We start from the raw sequence: 15,217 nt of genomic DNA, 5'->3' as shown, positions 1-15,217 counted from the left end.
TCAGGGAGATCCATGGTCAAGACCCAAAGAGAGAAGTCCGCCGAGCCGAGTCGTAACCTGAGTAACAAAGACAATAGGGAGAGCCAGAATAGACATCCACAAGAGAGACTATGTCGAGCGATGTGAGAGAGGTAGGACAGGTACTAAATACTGTGGCTGACCAATGGGAAGTGGAAGCAGGCCTGGAGGAGCCCGAGGAGCTGTCCAGGATTGGTCCCCATAATAGGCCGCCAGGTGGTAAGGTTTAGGGTTAACGGGTAACCAGCACTTGGGGGGGGGGTGTGGCTTCACTGCAAGAGCAGTGAATAAATTAACTTGTGTCGGCACGCGTTCCGTAACGGGAAGCGATGCGTGCGCAGGGGCAATGGCAGGCGCCCGAGCACCAGCCGCACACGGAGCAGCGGCAGCCCAACGGAGAGGACGGGGCCCCACAGCAGTGGGAGCCGAAAGAGGTGAGGGGGGGGTCTTGCTGCGACCACCGTGACCCCCGAGTCCTCACAGTTGTACTTTCTTTGCCAAAACTGGGATCTGTTTCACCCACATTTAATGTGGTGTAGCGGTGTTTCCCCCACCGTCTGGGAGATTTTCCCTGCTACCAGGTGTGTAGTGCTGCCTTACAGGATACCGAGTTGTCCGCCGTTGGTGTTGGGGACATCAGGACTGGTTTCTGGGGTAGATGATGGGTCTTTATCTCATTGGTGTCAGCGCCTCTATCTCTTGCAAGCTCCAGGAAAGTGAAGGCAATCCCAGCAGAACTCACAATACTCCAGCTGATAGATTGCACTCACGAGGCAGGAGTATATTTTAACAAAAGGGGTAATTATTCTCACAGCATATACAGCATACACTGGACAGCCATCTCTCTCTGGCCCTTCAACCTCTGGATGGTTCCTGGACTCACACCCCTGGCCTAGGGCACCAAGGGTGGTCCTTGCTCTTCCCTGACTCCCTATTAGAGTCAGAGGTATGGTACTCACCCCCACTCCCCATGGGGAGGGGACAGAAGGTGCCAAAGCCCTGAACACCTCTGCGTGAGACCAGTCTCTCTAAAAAGGGGAGAGACAACTGGCTAAATTTAGTAATGCAGCCACTTATACTGAGGGGGAAAGTCCAAGTCTAAGCCCCTTATTGGGCAGAACACATGCCTTAGCCCACCTCCTCCCCTGACACTCAAGGGAGCTGCTTGCAGGTGGGGAAACCCCTGGATTGGTCCTGACACTGCCTGCACTGTTAACAGGGCCTGTGACAGGGAGGGCAGATTAGTAGCCAAAACAGGCATGGCTACAGTGAATGAAAAAATGAACAGTCCTTGCAAAGTCTTTTGAGGTCATAATGGTGACATTATCTAGAACAATGCCCATTGATATTATTTTGTTTTTTCCCCCTCAGTTAAATCTTTTTTAAAAACAAAGATATGACCCCACATTCCAAGACATTGTAAAAAATGCAAACGTATTGCATTTGAAAGCAGTGGTACCACGTATGTAGTGCTTTTACACATGTGGGTCTGTAGTAACACGTTATTGGACATTGGGGGGCAGGTCAGAGACCCTTTTTCCTTCAGAGATTTTCCCCCCTGATTTTCCTAGGCTAGGGGGACAAGGGACCGATGCCCATGTATGGGCACGTAGGCCTCCATTTCCGGGTGGTTTTTCCACGACTTGGGAGGGTGGAAAACAAAGAGCAGTGTCCAGGGAGGGTTCAGTGCAAAGGCTCCCACAGGGATTCCACACGGACCAAAAGCGGAGCTGTTGTCTTGAACATCAAATCATCGCCATTCAATCCGCACTAGTGGAACTCCAGCTCAGATCATCTTGTCTGGCAATGGGCGCTCTTCTGATTGGCCGATCCGTATCTTCCGCTCGCTCTGACGTTACAATTGGCAAATGGTCAGACTGGTAGCCACTCCCCACTCGCATGTGATTGGCCCGCTTGTCCTTCCCTCCATGCTCTGATTGGCTGAGCTGTGGTCTGCCATGCACTTGAATGGGAGGGAGAAAACTACAACCGTTTTTTCATCGCAGAGTTCAACAGTTGGAAATACGAGTCAGCGGTGATACATGGACTTTGTAGCCACAGATGAGGCTTGATTTGCGGGAGATGACCTGTGCTTGCTTATGTAGCACCCAGAATAAACCCCTATTTATTTAACCCCTTACTCTGCCTTATACAGATCCCTGTATAAGTCATCTGGTCACTTGTGACAAACTCCTTCAATGCAGGGGGGATACACTTTTCACACTTCCTATAATCTTTAAAGTGTCCTTTCCAGCTGTTTATTCTCATCGCTGTTCAACTCTTGGCATGTCACCCACAGATACCGCAGGCATTAAGACTAATCTGAGGTCACATCTGAAAACTCTGAACCATTCCAGAGAATCATAGATATCATTAGTGAAGAAAGACAGAACTTTAAAATAATCTGTTCTAGTTCTGTCCAATAAATTGGTTTACGTTATGGAGGGGCAGCTAATTGCTAATGATGATCGAACATTGGGATCCTGCATAACCACGATGTCAGGGGTAGCCAGCTCCAGTCCTCAAGAGCCACCAACAGGCCAACTTTTAGGGATATCCCTTTCCTTAGCATGGTGGCTCAATCAGACCACCTGTGCTACCGCAGGGATATCCTTAAATTTGACCTGTTGGTTGCCTTTGAGGACTGTAGTTGGCCATCTATGCAATATGCCATACCATTAAAACACTTTTATGTTATTATTTTGATCTTCAATCCCCTCTGATGACACACGTTAGACATGCTTATGGTGTTTCCTCCAATGGAATAAGTGAATTGGTGGAATACTTCATTTGATTCATGTTCTGTGTTTTGTGGCTTTTTCAAGTGAAATTTTTTTGGTGGCACCTACTAAAATTTTGCTTGGGCAAATCTCCTTCATGGTGACGGAAGTGTGTAACGGAAGTGACGTCTTCCTCCTGCGCATGCACAGAAGCATGATCACACGTTTCTCCACGCGCATGCGCAAAAGCCGGTGACATGCTCCTCCACGTCACCACGCATGCGCGGCGTCGCCGAGTGTATGTGCAGGAATAGCCGTCGCTGTGTGCATGCGCAAAAGCGCCCGTTGCTGCATGCATGTGTAGTAGCGGCCGTCACTGTGCACTTGCGCAGAAGCAACCCCTCTAAGCAGCTATGCCACACAGGAGAGACACACACAGTTATTAGAGGAATTCACAGTTAATATAAATATAGAAGTGCAAATAGCTAAAGAATTTGAAATGTACCATATATAATAAAAAAGGCAGAAGTGGAAAAGGTGCAAACATATAACCCATGAATTGTATATAGATTAATATAATATAGTAACTAAGTCAAACTTCTTTGTGTTTTGTCACTGAAATAGGGTTTTGATTTTTAATTAAAAACATCACCATCACAAATACAATTTCTGTGACAAAACAGTGACAAAAGACAAAGAAGTTTCACTTAAAATGTGCGTGCTCGGCCCCATTTGGAAAGCTACAATTTCAACACAGGATATATGTAAATAAGAGATTACAAAGGACATTGGAGCCTTCACTGATCTCTTCCTGGAGCATGTTAAAATCCCGGTATCTCAGGACGAAGGTACTGTAGTAGGGTTTTTGAATACAGATAGAGAACCTTGAAATTTTCTGCAATGCAAAGCATAATGGATCCGTTTGATACTGAAGAGGTTATGGTATGGTGTCGACAAATCTGATGCAGATTTATAAGCTCCAGGATTTACGTCAGTTGTGACCTGGGTAATGTTTGTATGTAATGATGAAAAAATTACGGACAGAGACACGTAATAATAATGACACACACAGAGACACTCACGGGGTGATATAGGTGCAAAGTCCTTTGATACATTGAGACTTTGTCTGTGAACTGCGATAGTGCTGATCCGGTACCTTGCACAGAACGCCCCATTAAGGCCAAAACAGCGTTTTTCAGCCTGTGTTTGGCGGGAACCCCACCAGTTACCAGGCGTTCCCTGAGAATAATTTGGATATTTTACTCTTGTAGACCCAATCATTTTATTCTACCCTCTTTTTAATTCAAAAAGTTATCCTGTAATGTTTTAAATGAATAATATAGAAAGCTGCTGGTTTATTTAAACGATATAAACCCTACCACAACTATGGTCTTTTTTTCATCAATAGGTTAAGTAGGCAAGGGTCACGAGAAGTCACAATAAATGTGGCAGGGGTTCCTGTGAGGCGCAACTAAATGGCTCTACTCTTAAGAACGTTAAAATGGCTGTGCTAAGAGATGAAAATATATGACTTAATATCAATTTATTAGTAATTATGCCTAGGCACAGAAATTATGTGCTATGTTTTTGTTACATGTTGACACTTTTAATAAGGGTGTAGTCTGCTTCTTTAAAAAAACAAATGCTTTTATTGCAGTATAATCTGGGTAAAATGATTGTGTTCAAGTGTCTGAATTCATTAGTGTCTATTACTGCTTCTGTCTGGTAATTAGGTAGTAATCAGTGAAACTACAAAAGATTAAAGGGTTTCCCCATCCATAACTTTGGTGGTGTTTAGCGGAGGAAACAGGGAAATATTGTATTTGTCATTTGAACATTCAAATGAAGTGCACTTGCAGGTTTTACGATGTTATCCCGATCTCTGTCAGTCCCTTAAATCTTGTGAAATGCTCAGTCACAAAAATGCTTCATTTTGTTCTGAACTGATAATGAATTAATTTCAAGGGGGTGTTACAGATACAAATTCAAGATCTCCACTACAACAGAGGTGTATATTAGACTATGAACTTCTAAGACTTATATATACACAATTAAACTGTCCATAAGTACTTATTTGTAGTAGTAAAAGCAAAATGTTTTCAAAATATATTGTTACTAAATTCTAATTGAAATTCTGTTAAAAAAAAAACCCTACATCAGATGTACAGTAATATAAAGTCCCCATTGGAAAAATACAGATAGTCCTGGCAAGCAGCAAAGCAAAGTATTCATTACGTAATTTGAGACAAATATTTTATGAACAAGATGGGCACTGCTGGTACTCAGGAGGGCAGGGACTTTATGGGTGGGGGTACTGTATATCCAAAATCAGTAGCATAAATACATTACCGTAATGTAAAAATGCAGTATATACACTCCCTCCTCCCCATGTCTAGTTTCAGCCCCCATGCTGGTACTGTAAATATACTACAGCAGCAGTAATACATCTTCATATTCAATCTGAGACAAGCTGTGTGTGTATATAGGACAAATTCTGCACAGATTTATAGAAAATCTACACCCATGATATATGCCCTGACTCTTTAGGAGTCGACAGGTTAAATCTGAGGTTAAAAACACCTTCCCACTTTTGAAACTCATGACCTGACCATAGAGCCTGCGATAATGTTCCCTGGGACCTGCAAATACCCGTAATACAAAGACACGTGCACAAAAGGTCTGGAGGTTCAAGGGGCACGGCTTTTACTGACTACAATAGAACATGATAAGTGCCAACCCTGCCAGAGTGCTCCACCTATGGGTAAGGTCAATTGTATACAACCATGGCCCGCAAAAGCCCCCAAGCTGGGCACAGCACTGGCCCCGGTCGCTTAAGTGACTCATCAGTTGCGAGAATGGGCCCCAGGAACCCAAAGCACACTGAGCCCTACCCATTTACCAATAAAAGCCATCACCGAGCTTTACCGTACCAAGGAACCCTGGCAAGCAAGGGGCTTACCCATCAACAACCATCACCAACGGGGATATTTAATGACCCTTACATTATCCCTGGACCGGCAGACCCACCAAGACCTTCTCAACCCCGTCGTTGACTGAGCCACCGATTGAGTCACCTTTACTGAAGCAGGGATAGTCTTAAAACCTGACTTGGTGGCCCTTGAGGACTGGAGTTCGCCTCTCCTGTACTAGAATATGCCCCTATATATCAGGACACAAATCTGCAATGTTCACAATAAATAAATGCCAAGATCCATTTTGGACTTCTATTAGCATCAACACTTCAATTTGGGGAGATGCAATAAGGTCCGAGTGGGGTATTGCACCTGATCTGGCATTAACTCCCATTGATTTGAATGGCTGTTAATAAAGGATCTGGTGTGTTAACCCACAATGGACCTTAGTGAATCTCTCCCTAAATGGTGTACAGGTTCTTGTGCATCGCTACTAGTCACTTGGTAAATGGAACGCAAAAACTATGTGCCGTTTAGTGAATGTAGTTGCCTGCAGACATTTTGGCACCATGACTAATCACTCACTTGTGTTGCAATTGTGATGATCTTTGTAGGTTTATAACGTAGTAAAACATATGAATGAGAAAGACAAATGTAGCCTTGTGGTCTGAGGTGTGGTGCCAAAACCTAGATGTGCAGGGACGGGGGCTGAGCCAATGTCACAGTTACTGAGTTGGAGGTCAGGCTGGGCTGTGTGAGGAGGTCTTAGTCTATAAGGGTGTTGTGTGTCAATACCAACAATATGTAATTGAACATTACCAGTAAACGGCAACTTCACTTGACAGCAGACTTCCCGGGTTCCCACTAACTAAGGGCACAGACTTCTGATGGGCTGGGCTCCCCACAGATGACAGAAGACCGAACTTTGGTGCTGGTGGACTAGCGTATATGTCTGTGGCCACATCGGTGGGTACATGTCCCTTCAGGTCCTCCTCTGGTAGACCTTCCCTGACTGTCCTGGCCACACGCACAGTTGGACCACTATCTTGTGTCAGGGTGTTGTATCCTAGGTTCAGGGGATCCTGTGGCAGCTTGCCCTTAGCTATACTCAAGGAGGCCTCTTTCTTATACCCTAGCCCAAGGTTCTCCCACTAGGCAGGCCCCAAGCTGATTGTAAGGGAGTTAATCACTTGTTCCCTAATAGCTGGTCACATAAACTTTTTTTTCAATAACAAGCAAAAGCCATATTGTGGAGTACAGCTTTTTCCTAGTTGCATCACATAACAACGCTCCCTGCCTTACTGCTATTGAGCCTCTCTAAATGGCCTTATTAGCAACACTGTTTGATACAATGGACCATCTATAAATAATACTATCTTATACAACGTACAGATATCGCCTCAGCAATCACATGGTTGCAACCCTCTCCGTGACGTCAGGAAGGGAAGTCCCTCTCTTCCATTTCAGTCATGTCCATGGCCTATTGTGATTACTGCTAAATATGAGCATAAAAATAATGGTGCTCGCTAAATGTTGTAAGGGCCACTATCGTGCCAGCCTGACATTCACGAGACCTTAAAAGGGCACCCTCCGGTTTTATTCGGTTCAAATACTCATTAAAACCGAAGCATAAATTGTGATCTTTTCGTAGTTTTTAGTGAATTCAGCCAAAATTGGCCATTTAATTTATCTGTTTAAAACTTTTGAAATAATAACACCCATTTGGGTTAGATTTTGAACAGAGGCTTCTTCTGCAAAGGCATGTTTTTTGTAATGGTGAATGAAAGAGTAAGGGGGCTACCCGTGAAAAGAGACATGTCAACTTAATGATACTGGAGACTTCCATAGAGTCGCACTAAAAAAAAAAGCAAGTTCATGTTTATTAAAATTAAAATTTTTGAGTCCAGAACCCCCTCGCCGTTTTTGTGCCTTGGAGGTTGACATCTCTGGTAAATAACGCACAAGTTAATTTGCTTTTTACAGTTATTTTCAGTTATCCTGTTGTGCTTTTATAATCTCTTTCACAGTGAGCTCACATTTCACATCAACAGCACAGTGTCAAACTATCCACGCAGCCGAACGGCAGAAATATCGTCAGTAAATCATGTTTCACAACGCAAACATGTGTTGCTAATAGCAGCCTTTTCTGCATTAATAAATAGCCTTTCATGCTCTTAATTCAGGGAGCAGGAATACAGTAACCCAGCCACCCGTCCCTTGTGCAAAGTAAAACCGTTACAGCTCCGCAGACCTTTGCAATCTGTATCTATTTTTGGACTCCTGAAGTGGGAAACCGGAGAACATCACGTGACCAAAATTACACTGATCTATTGCTCACGACCTTTACAGTAATCAATGGACAAGGAAAACACGTAGTGAAAACACAAAAGCAGATACCCTTTGTACTATGAAACGCTTACGGAAACATTAGTACAATAAAGATGGGAATTATCTTATTTTAAAGTGCAATGCCACCCAAAATCATCTTCAACACCTCGTAGGAAATAGTGACCAGTTATAAGTGGTACCCCAATTCCCCCCCCCCCCTCCTTCAAAGAAATCTCAAAATCAATTGGTTCATAAACAAACGTAGTTGTCACTGTATCGAAGGGATTAAATGGTTGTTTCCTTGGTATATCCTCACTCAGGGCCGCAGACAGGGGGGGGGGGGGAGAGAGCCAGTACAAGTGTCCCGGGCCCAGTGGCTTTGGGGGACCTGGTGTTGAAAGTTGGGCCAGACCTCTGGCCAGACCCAACTTCTTTGCCCAGCTGCCGATCTTCTCGTTGCAGCCGGGCCCTGGCTCTCCCCAGCTGCAGGCCTCTCTCATTGACAGTCCCACGCCGAGTCTCTCTCTGACATTGATGCACGCTGGAAGCTGGGCCTACCTTCCGGTGCGCACCGGCAGGAGAAAGAGGTTCGGCGTGTGCGCCAGCATAAGAGGCTCGGCGTGGGACAGTGTCAGTGAGCGAGGCCTGCAGCCGGGGTCCGGCGGCCAGAGGTCGGGTCCAACTGTTTCGTCCAGCTGCCAGGTCCAGGCTCTCCCCAGCTGTGGGCCTCCCTCACTGTCCCGCGCAGGGCCTCTCTCTGATGCCGGCGCTCACCGGAAGGAAAGTGAGGTCCACACAGCTGGGGAGAGCTGGAGCGAGCCCCCAGAGGCCTGAGACCATCCCCAAGATACTGTAGGTAAGTCTGTATTTTGTATTTATTTGGGAGTGGGTGCGGGGGTTTGTATGTATTTGGGGGGGTTGTGTGTATTTGTGGGGGTTGTGTGTATTTGTGGGGGATTGTATGTATTTGGGGGGGTTGTATGTATTTGGGGGGGTTGTGTGTATTTGTGGGGGTGTATGTATTTGGGGGTGAGAGGGGGGTTTGTATGCATTTTTTTAATGTATTATGGGGGATTGTATGTATTGGGGGTGTGTGGCAGGACGGCCTGTAGCCGAGGTCAGGGAACAGTCCACACGTGTAGTTTCAGGATAAATGAAAACTTTCAGTGGCTTTATTTCTCCACAGCAACATAACATGCGGGTACACTGTCCCTTTAAACAAAGCAAATCCTGCTCCCCATTGGGAGAAACTGACTAACACAGCAGGCCTATCTAGCAGGCTGGCTGGCTAAACCATAACCAAACCGTAAGAGTCTTTTAAGCAGTCAGAAAAACAAAGGAAAAAGTCTTACTTTGGTTGCAGTAAGTAGTGTGCTGTATCCGTCTGGCTAGCAGCACATATAGCCATGTGCTCTGGTCTGAGAGAGACAGCTACTGCCAGTAACAAGATCCTTTTCTATCTTGTGGCTCTCAGGTGTCAGCTTACATCCTGATTACCTAACTTCCACCTGAGTTAACCCTTATGAATGCTGGAAGAAGCACTCAGACATATGTCTCCCAGGCATAACTGATAGGAGTTGACTTCACTCTGTCACATACCTCCCCTGTTTGTGTGTGGCTAGTGTCCCACATGGCTGAAGACCGACCCTCCACTCCTTCTCTTGACAAAAAAATCAGCATTTCCATGGTCATTTCCAGGTCTATGCTGAATATCAAAAGAGAAGGGTTGGAGGGCCATATACCACCTAGTCAACCTTGAGTTTTTGTCCTTCATGGTGTTTAACCACTTCAAGGGCGCATGGTCAGTGACCAGGGTGAAGTGTACTCCGGCGACATAATGTCTCAAGGCCTCAATTGCCCATTTTACAGCGAGGCACTCCTTCTCAATGACGGAATACCTCCCTTCCCTTGGGAACAGCTTCCGGCTGATGAACAGTATGGGGTGTTCAACACCATCAAATTGCTGGGACAGCACTGCTCCCAGTCCTACCTCTGAGGCATCCGTCTGGATGATGAAGGGCTCTTTAAAATCTGGGCTCCGAATAGCGGGGCCCTCTGACAGGCACTTTTTAAGCCTGTCAAAGGCGTCTTGGCACTCCCAAGACCATTTAACTTGGGTCGGGGCACTCTTTTTTGTCAGATCTGTTAGGGGTGCAGAAATTTCTGAAAAATTGGGGATAAACCGCCTGTAATACCCTGCTAACCCCAAAAGGGCGCAGACCTGTGTCTTTGTCTGTGGGGTGGGGACTTCCTTTATGGCGGCCACCTTGCTAGCTAGTGGCCTTACTATCCCTCCCCCAATGGTATAGCCCAAGTATTTTGTAGTGGATTTACCCAGGGCACATTTTTTGGGATTTGCAGTGAGTCCTGCTTCTCTTAAGGACGTTAGGACTGCCCTTAACCTTTTTATATGAGACTGCCAGTTTCTGCTATAGATGACAATGTCATCCAAGTAGGCCGCGGCATATGCCCTATGGGGTCGTAGTACCTTGTCCATTAACCTTTGGAACGTGGCTGGAGCCCCACGTAACCCAAATGGCATAATGACGAATTGGTATAAACCGAGAGGGGTGGCGAAGGCAGTTTTGCATTTGGATTCTTCCGCTAGAGGTATCTGCCAATATCCTTTCCTGAGATCTAGGGTGGAGATATACTCTGCTTTACCAAGCGAGTCAAGCAATTCATCCACCCTAGGCATTGGGTATGCATCAAATCTGGATACAACATTTACCTTTCGCAGATCCACGCAAAACCTCACCTTCCCATCTGGTTTAGGGACCAACACTATAGGGCTACACCATTCGCTGTGGGACTCCTCGATCACGCCCAATTCCAACATGTCTATTATCTCCCTCTCTACCAGGTCTTTTCGGCCCTCTGGCAATCTATAGGGACAGGACCATACTTTTACGCCAGGTTCTGTCTCAATCCTATGGGACACTAAATCAGTCTGCCCTGGCAGCTCAGAAAAAACATCTGGGAACTGGTCACATAATTCTAGTAGGTCTTTGTTCCGTTGTTAACTGCCCTCCCATGGGAACCTTATGGTCATTGTACATACTACCCTTTGGAAGCTGTGGACCCAAATCCGTCTCTCCTTCCCGAGGGTGGATGAACAGCGATCTCATCGTTTTCCAGGGTTTAAGGAAGGTTCACGTGGTAGATTTGTTTACCCTTCCTGGACCCTGGTTGAGAGATCTCATAGTTCACCTCCCCGGTGCAGCGGAGAACTTGGAAAGGACCCTGTCACTTCGCAAGGAGTTTACTCTCTGATGTCGGTAGTAGTAGCATCACTTGGTCCCCAGGTTGGAAGACCCTCAAGCGAGCATTTTGGTTGTACTGCCTCTCTTGACGTTCTTGAGCAGATTTGAGGTTTTCCTTAGCAAACCGACCTATCATGTCTAGGCGGTTTCTAAGTTCAATGACATACTGAAGGGTATTCTTGGAGGGGGAGGGCTCCTCCTCCCAGGATTCCTTCAGTAGGTCGAGAATACCCCGAGGTTGGCGTCCATATAGGAGCTCAAACGGGGATGATTGGGGAACTTCTCGCACCGCAAACAACAGGAAAGGGAGAAGTTCATCCCAAGCTCGCTTTTCAGTGTCCACAAACTTCCTAAGCATGGTTTTTAAAGTACGGTAAAACCTCTCTACCAATCCATCAGTCTGAGGATGGTAGACTGAGGTCCGGACGGATTTTACCTCCAATAACTTCAGGACATCCTGCATTAACTTTGCCATGAAATTTGTTCCCTGGTCAGTTAACATTACTTGGGGAAGTCCTACCCTAGAGAACAGTTCTAACAGCCTGTGAGCAACCTGTTTAGCAGTGGCTGATCTCAGAGGGAAGGCCTCAGGATATCTGGTGGCATAATCTACAACAACGAGTATAAATTTATGTCCCTTCGCAGAGGGTTCTAAAGGTCTGACCAGATCTACCCCAATTCTCTCGAATGGGACGGCTACCAAGGGCAGAGGGACCAAGGGAGCCGGCTTCTGTCCTTTTTGGCTAGTTAACTGGCATTCAGGACATGTCTCACATAGTTTCATGATGTCACCATGTACGCCTGGCCAGTAAAACCGGGACGAGATGCGGTCCGTGGTCTTATCTCTGCCCAAATGACCACCCCATGGGAGAGTATGGGCTAGGGTGAACACTGTTTTAATCAACCCTTTAGGGACTAACATCTGTCGAATGACCTCCCCTGTTTGTGTAACCTTATTCACACGATATAGGATGTCATTCAACAGTTCAAAATGTGGAAACACTTTTATACCCTGTTCATCCATTATCTTGTTGTTGACCTGTACCACCTTCTCATATTGTCTAGCCAGAGCTGGGTCCTCCCTCTGCCTCTGACGGAAGTCAGGAAGATCCAGGTCTGGCAAAATTCCCGTATCTATCTGTTCCCCACCCTGGTCATCCCCGGCCATGACCTGCAGTCCTTTGGGCTGACTAATTTTACCAAGAGTCCCAGCTTTTCTTAACCAGTCCTGTTTTTCCGCACATCTCTGTTTACGTGTTTTTGGGACGTGGTGTCTACGGGGGAAAATCTCTAGGGAAACCAGAGAAGTAGGGCACCAGAGAAGTAGGCTCCGTAGGAGTAGGGGCCAAGAATGTTTCGAAGTAGGGCCAGTCTCGGCCAAGTAGAACAGGAGCAGGTAGCCAGGGAGAAACTCCCACTAGTAGGCTAGCCTCTTGATCCTTGATACGCAGTACAACGTTCGCCGTCGGGTATCTCTTTGTATCCCCATGGATACATTCGATATTCCAAGGAGAGTCATAAGATAGTCTGTTGCTTGGAATTAGGCCCTCTAGGATTAGGGTTTTTCCAGATCCCGAATCCAAGATGGCTTTTACTTTTTTTCCCTCCAGAGATGCTGGGACTAACCACGGATTGTGGTCCCCTCGGAGACAAGCTGTAGCAGTGGTTCTGCCATATGAACAGTCCATCTCATCATCTCCTGAGTCCGCAAACTCGGTCGTCAGCGGAAGCTCTCGACGGGGCTCGGTGTTTGGACCTCTCCGCTGTTGGATGGGATCCTCCCTTCTGGTTGGTGGGGTTATCCTCTCCACCAGATGGGTGACAGGAGTCCAGGTTCTCGGGGAATACTGTGGGTGGCGGCCTCCCTTGAGTGATCCAATGGCCTCAGACCCGGGACGGGCGTCTCTGCGGGAGTTTGTACCAGGAACCCTCCGAGATGGGAAAGGGTCTTCCGATCGGGTTGACTGGATCTCCCGAGCTGGCAGGTTGTAGACCCCTCGATTGCCTGCTCTCCTGCCTCTAGCATCACCGGAAGCAACTGGTGTTTGCACAGACCGTTCCCAGCTATCCTGTTGGGTGTCGTCACCAAGGAAGTTTTCCACCAAGCGGACCGCTGAATCCAGGGAAAATGCAGCATGTCTTTTTACCCAGGAGCGGGAGGAGGGGGGCAGTATCTGTATGAACTGCTCGAGCACAAACTGTTCAAGGATCTCTGCCTGGGTATGCTTCTCCGGTTGTATCCACCTGGTACATAAGTCTACCAAGCGGTGGGCTACGACCTGGGGTCTGTCTCAGTTTGTATATTTGACTGTCCGGAACTGCTGACGGTAGGTCTCTGGAGTAAGGCCTAGGCGATCCAGAATAGCAGCCTTTAGTTGCTGATAGTCCATGGCCTCGTCTGCTGGAAGAGCCTAGTAGGCTGCCTGAGCTTCTCCTATGAGGATTGGAGCCAGAGTCGTTACCCAGCGATCAACTGTCCAGCCATGGGCCGTGGCTACCCTTTCAAAAGTGAGGAGAAATGCCTCTGGGTCTTCGGTTAGCTTCATTTTATGCAGCATCACCGGTGGGTTATTTGGAATCTCTGGTCTGCCTGGGGCTCGGCCTTGGACAAGCAGTTGGAGTAGCTTTTCCTCTCGCCGGGCCTGTTGCTCATCTTGCTGGGCTTGTCGCTCTGCTTGTTTCTCTGCTAGCTGGAGCTGTTGCTCAAGGAACTGAGGAAAAAATTTCTCCATTTTTTTTGTGTGGCCCTTCAGATACAGGGGCCATCCGACATCCCACTTCTGACACCACCTGTGGCAGGACGGCCTGTAGCCGAGGTCAGGGAACAGTCCACACGTGTAGTTTCAGGATAAATGAAAACTTTCAGTGGCTTTATTTCTCCACAGCAACATAACATGCGGGTACACTGTCCCTTTAAACAAAGCAAATCCTGCTCCCCATTGGGAGAAACTGACTAACACAGCAGGCCTATTTAGCAGGGTTTATATGTATTTGGGGTTTGTATGTATTTGGGGTGTGTTTTTTATGTATTAGGGGGTTTGTATATATTTGGTGGGTCGGTGGAGGGGTTTTATGTATTTGGAGGTGAGTGGGGGGCGTTGTATGTATTTGGGGGTGAGTGGGGGGGGGGGTTGTATGTATTTGGGGTGTTTTTTTAATGTATTTGGGGGGTTTGTATGTATTTGTGGTGTGGGATTTTTTTGTATGTATTTGGGGGTGAGGGGTTGCATGTATTTTTGGGGGGAGGTCATTATTATGTGGGGGATTGTGTTTGGCCAGGGGGCGGGGAGGGAATGAGTGTGAGCAGGGGGGTTTGAGGGAGTGGGATTGAGTGAAAGTGGGGTAATTGATGGAGGAGGGAGTGGGGTGAGTGAGGAAGAGAGGGGGGTAAGAGTGAGACGGGGTAGAGAGAAATACCTGGGAAGAGGGGAAGGGGAAAGGAGGGGCGCTCGCAAGGTGTGAAATGGGCTCGCAAGACAATCGACAGGGGGTGGGGGAGGGGAGTACCTGGTCGTAACTCTAGTCCTGGCGCCCGGGAAATATGTTGGTGGCCCTGTCATCACTGGTTATTAATGTTGGGTTCCTATGGAAGGCATGGACATCATGGACAGGCAATGGAAGCATCAGCTGATTTGACTGACAATGCTGTTCTATCTCAGGGTTATGTATTGACATAAAAAGTTTTTTTTTTTTTAATATTGATCATCAAGTTGGTAAAAAGCACCTACACCCTTAATAGTTTCTTGTCCATTTCTCAAGAGCCACCAACAGGGCTTCAGCACAGGTGGTTCAATCAGTGGCTGTCATTTTGACTGAACCACTGATTAAGCCACATGTACCGAAGCAAGGATATCCTTAAAACCTGACCTGTTTGTGGCCCCTGGGGACTGGAGTTTCATCAGGCAGATTGTTACAAAATAAGCTGAAATGGCATGTCATATTTATACAAGGCTCCCATCCTAGTAAAACTGGATTT

This window comes from Ascaphus truei, chromosome 8 (genome assembly GCF_040206685.1).
Source record: "Ascaphus truei isolate aAscTru1 chromosome 8, aAscTru1.hap1, whole genome shotgun sequence".
Classification (NCBI taxonomy): domain Eukaryota; kingdom Metazoa; phylum Chordata; class Amphibia; order Anura; family Ascaphidae; genus Ascaphus; species Ascaphus truei.
The sequence above is the reverse complement of the archived record's forward strand: the minus strand, read 5'-3'. Positions refer to the sequence as shown.